Source organism: Erinaceus europaeus, chromosome 17 (genome assembly GCF_950295315.1).
Source record: "Erinaceus europaeus chromosome 17, mEriEur2.1, whole genome shotgun sequence".
NCBI lineage: Eukaryota > Metazoa > Chordata > Mammalia > Eulipotyphla > Erinaceidae > Erinaceus > Erinaceus europaeus.
Window position 1 is genome coordinate 47,960,889 of NC_080178.1, and position 11,359 is coordinate 47,972,247.

The following is an 11,359-nucleotide window of genomic DNA, read 5'->3' on the forward strand; positions in this document are numbered from 1 at the left end:
AAGGATCCAGAGACCAAGCAGATTCTATGGAGATAGCTGATAACGAAAGACAAGGACACTGTGTTCAAGAACCAGGTTTCCCTGAGCAGACTAAAGTCTTGTTTGGTACACTACATTTTGGAGCTGATGCTACTTTCGGATCTCTTCACAGCTTATATAAATGCTTTGGCGAGGGTTTTGGAGGATGAATGGAGGGTGTGCTCTACTCTGTTGCATGAGTGCAGGGAAGAACATAGACAGCCACACATTATCAGGTGCCATTCTGCTTGCTTGCTTGAGCCAGTCCTTAGGCTTGAAAAAGAAAGGCCTTGACTTAAAAACCTTCTCTCAGCTAGGAAAACACACACACACACACACACACACACACACACACACACACACACACACACACACATATAAAAGCCCATAATTTGAACTCCTGTGAAACGTAGCCTTTGCAGAGAGAAAGATTAGTAGTCCAGAAAAAGAAATACATTTCCAGCATGTGTTTTATTTATTTATTAATTTTTAAAAAAATTTTTCCCCGTAAAGTTGGACTACAATCAGAAAAAAAAAAAAAAACAGTTCACAAAGAATACAGCTAATAACCTTGGAGTCGTAGAAGCTATGAAAGCACACAGGAACCAGAAATGACACTTTTTCTGTAAGAGTTGTTTCTGCCTCTCTCTTGCATATAACCCTGTCTGGGAATGTTTGAACCCACCCTCTGGAGGACAGATTGAAGAGATGCCAGTGGGCTTTACAAGAGTGACACTTTCTCTCTGGGTGGGAGCTCATTCCATAGAATATTGGGCCCCTCCCAACACCCCCAGAACTGAGGTCTTTTCCTGAGTAAGACCCTCAGGTGAGCTGTAGGTGCAGAAGGTTCAAGAAACCTCATTTCAGATGGTAGTGAACATGTCTGACCATCATTTTCATGTTTTTAGTCACTATGGTTCCTTTTTTATTTGCCTAAATCATCCTATTTTCAAACTATTATCTAGTTAAACTGACAATTCTGTACATAATAGATAGTCCAGAGTATTGCCTTAGTTCAACATGCAGGGCATTGGGCCAGTGGTAGAGCTTAGTGGAAGACTTTGTGGATGCACACCTGTGGCCCTGGTGTTTGATCTCAAACACACACACACACACACACAGACACACACACACACATCATAGGGAAGAATAAAAGAACTATGACCTCCGGTCAGTTTTTCTCAGAGTCACATTTGATCAGGTGAGCTTAACATGTAGCTGCTTCATTGACACATTTAAACATTATTATTTTTTCTTTTAGATAGATAGCGATGGCAACCAGAGCACTGAGGTTTCCTTCAGTGTGGAGGGGGCAGGCCTGAAACCCAAGTCTCACCAATGACTGTTTAAGCCAGCTATTTTACTAGCCCATCAATTGTTTCCTTGCTCAGCTCAAAGAAAGGAACGGCCCCTCTTTCATCCTAGAATTCATACATCTTTGAAGACCTATCACCAATGCTGCTGTCATCTCTGCAAAAACAAGAGGACTATTCTCAGAGTCTGCTAAAACAAATAGATGCCAATCGTCAACTGGCTAAGAAAGAGCAACAAAGCCAGGAAGTCTTGGAGCAAGTAGAACTGCTACAACTCAAACAAGAGTAAGTTTTGGTGGACTTGCAGGGACACTCTAGTGGGGAGAGGTTGGGCAGCACATCTCAGCTAGCCAACTGGGGTCTCCATGCAGCCCTTCATCACCACCATGCTTAGCGTCAGGACAGCCTTAGTGGCCAGTTGTCAATCAGCACCATGTGCTTTGGCTTTGTGATCAGTGGTGTTAGTAGAGGAAGAAGGGGCCAGTCTGAAGCAGGAACCCCTCCCAGTGTAGGTTTATCATCAGTCTGTTGGGAGCCCAGGACCCAGGGTCAGGAATGTGTGGTCTCAAACTGGAAGCATAGGGCAGACTATCACGGAAAGCCTTCCCTATACTCATACCAGTCATTCTCCTGCAGCTCAGCCTGGGATGAACATATCTCTCATTTCCATTTCCCGAGGAAAGAAAATGTTTAATTGCTCTTGGCCTGACACTGAGCATTTGTGTCAGGGAGCAGGTTAGGAGAGCAATGAAAGAAATTTCTGTGGGAAAGACTCCCCCAAATGGAGGTAGTTCCTTCCTCTATGAAGCTAGTCTCTGTCTCTCTTCCTCCCGTGCTCCCTCTTTCCCTCCCTCCCTTCATTCCTTCCATATTTACTACTATATTATGTGGAACCTGGTGTCCTGATTCTCCACTATTTCTGGCAGTCCTTTCTTTGATAGAATGTGAGAGCTAGAGGGAAACAGAGAGCAGGAGAGACACCTACAAAACTGTTCTAATATTTGTCAATCATCTCCATTGCGGGTGTGGACCTTGAACTCAGGTCTTTGCAAATGGCAGAATGTGTACTCTTCTAGATGAGACACCACCAGGCCCCAAGTCCTGTCATCATCAAGTGCAATGGAAGCTGCCCACTATCACCAGTACTATTCAGCATAGTGTTGGAATTTCTTGTCATGGCAATCAGGCATGAACAAGGAATTAAAGGCATGCATATTGGAAGAGAAGCAGTCAAACTCTCCCTATTTGCAGAAGACATGAGAGTATAAATACAAAAACCTAATCAGGGAGCTGGGAAGTAGTTCAGTGGACTAAGCTCACGTGGCACAAAGCACAAGGACCAGCATACAGATCCCGATTCAAGCCCGTGGCTCCACACTTGCAGGGGAGACTCTTCACAGGTGGTGAAGCAGGTCTGCAGATGTCTATCTTTCTCCCCCCTTTTGTCTTCCTCTCCTCTCCTCTCTCCATTTCTATCTGTCCTATCCTACAACAACATCATCAATAACAACAACTATAATAACTACAACAATAAAACAAGGACAACAGAGGGGAATAAATAAATATTAAAAAAAAGAAACACCTAAGGAATCCAACAAGAAGCTTTCAGAAGTCATCAGGCAATACAGTAAGGTGTCAGGCTACCAAATTAACATTCAAAAGTCAGTGGCATTCCTCTATGCAAACACTAAGTTAGAAGAAGTTGAAATCCAGAAGTCAACTCCTTTTACTATAGCAATAAAAACAAAAAATATCTAGGAATACACTTAACCAAAGAAGTAAAAGACTTGTATACTGAAAATTAGGAGTCACTACTCAAGGATATTGAAAAAGACACAAAGATGTGGAAAGATATCTCATGTTCATGGGTTGGAAGAATCAGCGTCATTAAAATGAATATACTACCCAGAGCCATACACAAATTTAATGCTATCCCCATCAAGATCTCAACTACATTTTTGGGATTGATGTTACCCTGCATGCAGGGCGGGTCTCGAGGTAATATAAGATACATCAATGGGATGGGTGGGGATCTTTTAGGCAAAACAATCATTATGTAAATAGGCCGTACTATCAGCAATGCAGGATGGAGCAGGAGGGCTGGCTTCATGCATGACAACTGACTGCTTTAAAAATATTTAATTCCAAAGGCTTAAGAGAAAGAAAATTCATTTAGGAAACAAAATACTACAGAATAGGGTTGAATGGATAGATTGTATTTTGTATTTCTAAACTTACTGTATAGATATGGAAATTGAGAGAAGGGGGAGACAGAGTGAGACACACATTGACTCACAAGTGCACCACTGGTTCACTTCTAGGGAAGCTTCCACCTCACACCTTCGAGATGGGGCTTGCACCTGGGTCTTTGTGTGCTCATTTGCATACACTACTGCACTGATATTTTAAAGGGGGTAAAATATTCTTTAAAAAAGGTTAGACATACCACATAATGCTTGATAAGATATTTCTTCCATATCTGTTTGCAAAATAAGAAAAGACAAGGATGTCCATTTAGTCTTCCTTAGTCATTATGGAATGAAGTGACTTGTAACTACATGTAGAAGGCCTCAGGGAGCCAGGCACACTTGTTTGAGTATACACATTACAGTGTGCAAAGAGTCAAGTATACACATTACAGTGTGCAAAGAGTTCAAGTCCCTGGTCCCTGCCTAAAGTGGGAAGCTTCATGAGTGGTGGAGCAGAGCTACAGGTGTGTCTCTAATCCCATCTCAATTTGTACTTGTTCATTACTAAATAAATAAAAAGTAATATATGTGAAATTGAGAGAGACAGAGAGAGAGAGAGAGAAGGGTGGGACATATGATAGCAATCAGCCATCCTCTGCTGGCTGTGGCTGGATCTAGAGGCATAATTAGAATTATTGTCCCATAATTCCGGGCTTTTGAGGAGAGGCCTCTCTTGGGCACAGATTCCCTGGCGTGTCCACCCTGTTGTGCACCAGGAGCAGGTGCATAGGAAAATGTGAATCGAGGCAGCCTGAGTAGGGCCTTATGGGATTCTCAGTGTCCATTGCTAGTGACATGACATAAAATGACCTGGAGACCATGTTTAGGAATGATCCGTTTATTTAACAGGAAAGCAGGATTTTTAAGGGATCGTAGGAGGAAGTAACATGTATATTCCATATATGGTAGGAAGGCAAGGGGTCTGCAGGGGGTCAGGACTTCTCTAGTGAGTGATCTAAGGAATGAGGGAAATGTTAGAGATTGAGAAAAGTTCAAGGTTTGTTTAATGACTATTGAGAAAGGGTTTAATTGGTTGGAGGAAAGAGGAAATGGGGTTATCAATGACCAGAAGACAGAGAGGAGTCCTGAGGGTAGAGAGAAGATGGATCAGGTATGATCAAAGGAACGGAGTGGGTTGGGAGAGGGCCTGAAGTTACTGTTTGACAGAGAGCAGAACAATGATGTATGGGTCATATACGATCAAAGAGATGAACTTCTAGTAACCCCTGAGTAAGCTAACCATCTGGTTTGGAAACGAGGAAGTGGGCTGTGTGTCAGGGGCTGCAGGATCTTTGTGAAGCAGGGATACTGACAGGGGGGCAGATCCTGTTGGTTGTTTCCCTCCTTGCTCAGTTTCTAGTGGAGAGAGAGAGGCTAACAGGATGGCCGTGCCATCCAGGCACCCATCTTTCAATGGGAGGTCCCACACCAAGCTCAACCGCATCCTCACAATTTCCCTACACCATTGCAATGAGTGCATAAAGTAGGTTTCTGGTTCAGTTGTAGTGCACTTTTACTCCCTCCGTCTCTCCTCTCATCCCTCCTCCCACTCACCCTTGCAATGCATCTCGGTGAAAGAAAACTTATTGTGCTGAATTTAAAGCTAGTGGAATAATATCTGTAAAATTTCTCATTTGACTTTGTTCATACAGCTTTTCTTCTTCTAGCGTTTGCCCTTCTTCTGTATCCAGTCAACAGCGTCAGGTTGAGCCTGATGTAAAGTTTCGAGACCTCCTTTGAATCTGGAGAGGTGACAGTTGTTGACTATGTGGGTCATTGTCTGTAGCCGCAGGGGCAGTTCGGGTCGTCTCTGGCTCCCCAGCGATGGAACATAGCGGCGCACCAGCCATGGCCTGTTCGATAGCGATTAAGGAGGGCCCAATCATATCGTGCTAGGTCAAAGCCGGGTTGACGCTTGCAGGGGTCTGTGATGAGGTGTTTGGTCTTTACCTCAGCTGACTGCCAACTCTGTTTCCAAGAGACTGGAACAGAGAAGTTCAGTGTAGGCATAGGGGACCAGATTGGGTGACAAGACGTCAAGCATTGGACAGGGTGGGCGAAGATATCTGCGTATATTGGCAAGTCCGGTCGACTAATCCCTAGCACTGCAAAAACGGTATCATCTGTTTTCCATCTACACCATGCCTCGGCCTCGCGTGAGCTTAATGTGCAGCTTGGCGATATGAGAATCCGGCATGAAGCCCAGCCAGTCTATCTTGGCGTTACTCTCGAACAAAATTGACAAACCCATAGCCAGACTCACCAAACATAAAAGATAATTTGAGAAGACTCAAATTAATAGAATTGTAAACGATGGAGGATATATCACAACTGACACCAGAGAAATCCAGAGAATCCTGTGAAACTTCTATAAAGAACTATACACCACCAAACTAGAGTATCTGGAAGAAATGGAACAATTCCTAGAAGCATATGCCCTTCAAAAACTGAACCAAGAAGAACTACAAAATCTAAATACACCAATCACAGACAAGAAATTGAAACCGTTATTAAGAAGCTTCCCAACAACAAAAGTCCTGGACCAGATGGCTTCACAAATGAATTCTACAAAACTTTCAGGAAACAGTTAGTATCCATACTTCTTAAGCTTTTCCATAAGACTGAAGAAACAGGAATACTGCCTTCCACCTTCTATGAAGCCAACATCACCATGATACCAAAAGCTGATAGAGACAGAACAAAAAAGGAAAACTACAGACCAATATCTGTGATGAACACAGATGCCAAAATATTAAACAAGATCTTGGTCAACCGGATACAACAACATATCAAAAAGATTGTTCAACATCACCAAGTGGGATTCATCCCAGGAATGCAAGGCTGGTTCAACATCCATAAGTCAATCAATGTCATTCACCACATCAATAAAAGCAAAGCCAGAAACCACATGATTATCTCAATAGATGCAGAGAGAGCCTTTGACAAAATCCAACACCCATTCATGCTCAAAACTCTACAAAAATGGGAATAGATGGGAAATTCCTCAAGATAGTGGAGTCTATATATAGCAAACCAACAGCCAACATCATACTCCATGGACAGAAGCTGAAAGCATCCCCCCTCAGATCGGGGACTAGAGAGGGCTGTCCACTGTCACCGTTACTCTTCAACATAGTATTGGAAGTTCTTGCCATAGCAATCAGGCAAGAGAAAGAAATCAAATAAATACAGACTGGAAGGGAAGAAGTCAAGCTCTCACTATTTGCAGATGATATGATAGTATACATAGAAAAACCTAAAGAATCCAGCAGAAAATTACTGGAAGTTATTAGGCAATATATCAAGGTATCAGGCTGCAAAATCAATGTACAAAAATCAGTGGCATTTCTTTATGCAAACACTAAATCTGAAGAATAAGACATCCCAAAATCACTCCCACTTACTGTTTCAGCAAAATCAATCAAATACCTAGGAATAAAGTTGACCAAAGAAGTGAAAGACTTGTAGGCTGAAAACTATGAGTCGCTACTCATGGAAATAGAAACTGATACCAAGAAATGGAAAAATATCCCATGCTCATGGATTGGAAGAATAAATATCATCAAAATGAATATTCTCCCCAGAGCCATATACAAATTTAATTCAATACCCATCAAAGTTCCACCAAGCTTTTTTAAGAGAATAGAACACTACAATAATTTATCTGGAACCTGAAAACATCTAGAATTGCCAAGACCATCTTGAGGGAAAAAAAACAGAAATGGAGGCATCACACTCCCAGACCTTAAACTATATTATAAAGCCATCATCATCAAAACAGCATGGTACTGGAACAAAAATAGGCACACAAACCAGTGGAACAGAATTGAAAGCCCAGAAATAAATCCCCACACCTATGGACATCTAATCTTTGACAAGGGGGCCCAAAGGATTAAATGGAAAAAGGAGGCTATCTTCAGTAAATGGTGCTGGGAAAACTGGTTTGTAACATGCAGAAGAATGAAATTGAACCACTTTATCTCACCAGAAACAAAAATCAACTCCAAATGGATCAAAGACCTAGATATCAGACCAGAAACAATCAAATACTGGTTTTGTTAATTAATCCTTTCTTAAATAAAAAATAAATAAATAAATAAATAAATAACTTTTGCCAATCTTAAATTTTTCATCTGGGGTCACATTGGATTATATTTTCAATCTTTGTTTGTGCTTGGCTAATTTAAATGGTACAGGAGTGGCTATAGGTGGCTCTTCTGAGTTTTTTCCATCCAAGAATGGGGGGTAATTTCAATTCATAATCAGACTAAGAACTATTATTCAAATGAAGCTATTTTCCCATTTTTTATCTTTTATTTTTTTATTTTTACACCAGAGCGCTGCTCAGCTCTGGCTTATGGTGGTGTGAGGGCTTGAACCTGGGACTTCAGAGCCTCATGTGAAGCAACTCCCCTGCAGGTGGAGAGACAGGAGCTCAAACATGGATCCTCTTGTCAGTCCTTGGGCTTTGCACCACGTGCTTAACCTGCGGCACTACCGACCAACTCCCGCTCTCTCTCTCTTTTCCCTCCTATCATAAATAAATAAATACCTCTTTTAAATAAAGAAGAAACAATGTTTAAAAATATTTTTTATTGGGTAGAGGCAGGGAGTCACCTGCAGCCCTGCTTTATTACTTGTAAAGCTCTCCTTTTGCAGGTAGGGACCAGGGCCTTGAACCTGAGTCCTTTCTCACTATAGTGTGTGTGCCTAAGTAGGTGTGCCACTAACTGGGCCTGAAAAAAAATTTTTTTTCTGTTCTATTTTTCTTTGTTTATATGCAGGGCCTCACATATGGTTGGCATGTGTTTTTCCATTGACTCTTTGACCCTGTGACTTCCTTTTTTTTTTCTTTCTTTTTTTGTCATCAAGACTGCTGTTGGTCGTTCTCAATGACAATGTACACCACCTTTTTCTTTTCTTTATTTTTTAAGATGTAGTTATTTACACATGGGTAGTTTAGAAGAGAGAACTAGAGCATCATTCTGGCACATAACCTGATGGTCTTGAACCCAACACTTTTGGCACTGTGCCACCTTCTGGTCCATGACTTTTCCTTAAAAACTATCTAATTTAATTAATTTGTTTATTTTTGTGGGACTGGTAGATACCTTACCTCGTAGACAGCAGTGTACATTACCATGCTTGATGATCAGTGTTTAAGACCCTCACCAGCACATGGGAACATCTGTTTGGGGAGACTTCACAAGGGTCAAGAATTGCTATGTGTCACTTCCCTTCTCCTCCCTAACCCATCCTCTTATCTATCTATCTACCTATCTGTCTGTCTATCTATCTATCTATCTATCTATCTATCTATCTATCTATCTATCTCTGTCTGTCTCTCTTTAACAGAAAACTGCTCAGCTCTTGTTTATGGTGGTGTGGGGGAATGAACCTGGGAACTGGAAGCATCAGGAATGAGAGTTTCATTGCATAACCATTATGCTATTTACTCCTCACCTCCATCTCCCACTCTCTAAAGAAAAACATAATAATTCTCTGGGAGCTGTGTTATCTGAAAGTTGTAGAGAACCCGGACCATAAAAGTTGTGGTAAGAAATTAAAATACTTCCTGTATTTTCTCATGATAAAGAATACATAAGAGCAGAGCAGAGATTTGTCATGTATGATGCCAGGAATTGAGTCTAGGGTGTCATGCAGGCACCTGGTATTTTGGGTTTAATATAGGAATCTTATACATCTACATGATCCCCTTCCTTTCAACCTTCCCCCCAAGATTTTACTGTTCTGTCAAGTGTACACATTATTATGAGCAGAACCAGGTTCACACCCATGGTTTCCACCCACACTAGGAAGTTCCCCCTTGAACCACCCCCCCTCCCGAGCAGTATTCAATTCAAGCTTGTGGTGCAGTGAATTGAACCTCAGATTTTGGTACCTCAGGAATGAAAGTCTTTTTGCATAACCATTATGCCTTCCCCTTTCTTGATTTCTTTGTGCTATCAAATTAAATTTTTCAACAATCTTTAAAAGTTTCATTTATCTATTTTATTTGTTATGATATACCAGAGCATTCTCCATCTGTGACATAAAGTAGTACCAGGAATTGAACCATCAGCCTCTTGGATTTCAGGTGATCAACTGAATGATCTAATGATCTAATGACTAGTGATCTAATGAACTTAGCTACCCCCTTTAGTTTGTTATCAGGCCTGTGGTTAGGATCCGCTGGCATAATATCAGTATAAACTTAAACCCATGAGTACCATCTCAGAAGTATTTCTCCTCATTAGGGAAAGCCATTATAGCACTGAAGTACTATGGGGGCCAGGCTCAAACTGGGGCCAAGTGCATGGCCAAGTAAGCATACTATGAATGTAAGTTATTTCTGCCTGTCCTGAAATGTTTTTAAGACCTAGAGTTATATTTTTTCTGTTCTTGAAAGTTTGAGCTCATACCTGTAAATTTACAGGAGATATAAATATTTAAAGTTGCAGTATAATCCTATTTTTGTTCTTTACACAGCTAATGTCCAAGCTTTTTAAAACATATTTATTTTCCCTTTTGTTTCCCTTATTGTTTAATGTTGTTGTTATTATTGTTGTCATTGTTGTTGGATAAGACAGAGATAAATCGAGAGAGGCAGTGTCAGGCCTAAAGCCAGTCCTCCCTGCAATACTCCATCCTCCATTGCTGAAACTATGGTCTATTTACATAATCATTGTTTTGTCTGAAAGATCCCCACCAAGTTATACCCTCAGGGTATTGCTAATTCAGTTAAAACCATTGCAGCAGTTGCTAAGGATGCTTCCATATTCCCAGCATGCGTTTTATTCTCTCCACCCCCTTTCCTGGCAATTTCCATTTCAGGCTTCCCACTCTGTTTCTTACCCTATAAAGCCCGCTACTCTTCTGGTTTCACTCTCCTTCTCTTCCACGATCTGACCTGGAGAAGGGCTGACATGCATAGTAGGAGGTGGCTTTTGCTAGCTCCATGTGGCCCAAACCCACTGTGCTCACTCCTGATTCTGAGGTGTCCACATCAATAAAGTATTGTATTACCACACTGCCACAAGTTCCTCGTCTCTTTCTCTGGTGAAGATAGCCCAGCAAGGAGGGGAAGACAGAAAAGGGGAGAGAAAGATATACACCTGCATACCTGCTTCACCACTTAAGAAGCAACTACCCTGCAGGTGGGGGTTGAGGGCTGTGTACCATAATCTTTATGTGCTTTGTGCCATGTGCACTTAACCCACTGCACTACTGCACGACCCCCCTTTCCCTTTTGAGCCCCACCTCCCCTTTCAACTTCTCTTCATTCAATAATAAATAAATAAAAGGTTGAAATGATATATAAAAATATTTAATTGATTTCTTAATGCAAGGTAGTGGTGGGGTGGGGAGATCCAGAGCATCCTATTGTTTCTGAGTGACATTTCAGTGTCTCAGCAGATTATGTTCAGAATACAAATAGTAGAGCTGTCTTCACAAACTCTTGAGTTCAGTTTATCTACCACATTATATTCATCATCCTCATTTCCACGACCAGGGAGCTTTCACTGACATTACCCTTTTCTGGATGTTCACCATATATTCTTAGGCTTGCAGCTTCATCTCCACTATGCACATGACATCAGCTTTACTACTTTAGTGGTCTCAAACACCAACAGGTGTAACATATGAGGTGTTTCTCCAGATCCTCTGATGTGACATTTCTTTACACCATCAAAATTCATTGCTTCTAATCATATACTTCTTAACAAGCAATTTCCTATGCACACTGTTGACTGTCCTCTGCAAACATCAGTTCTCTCT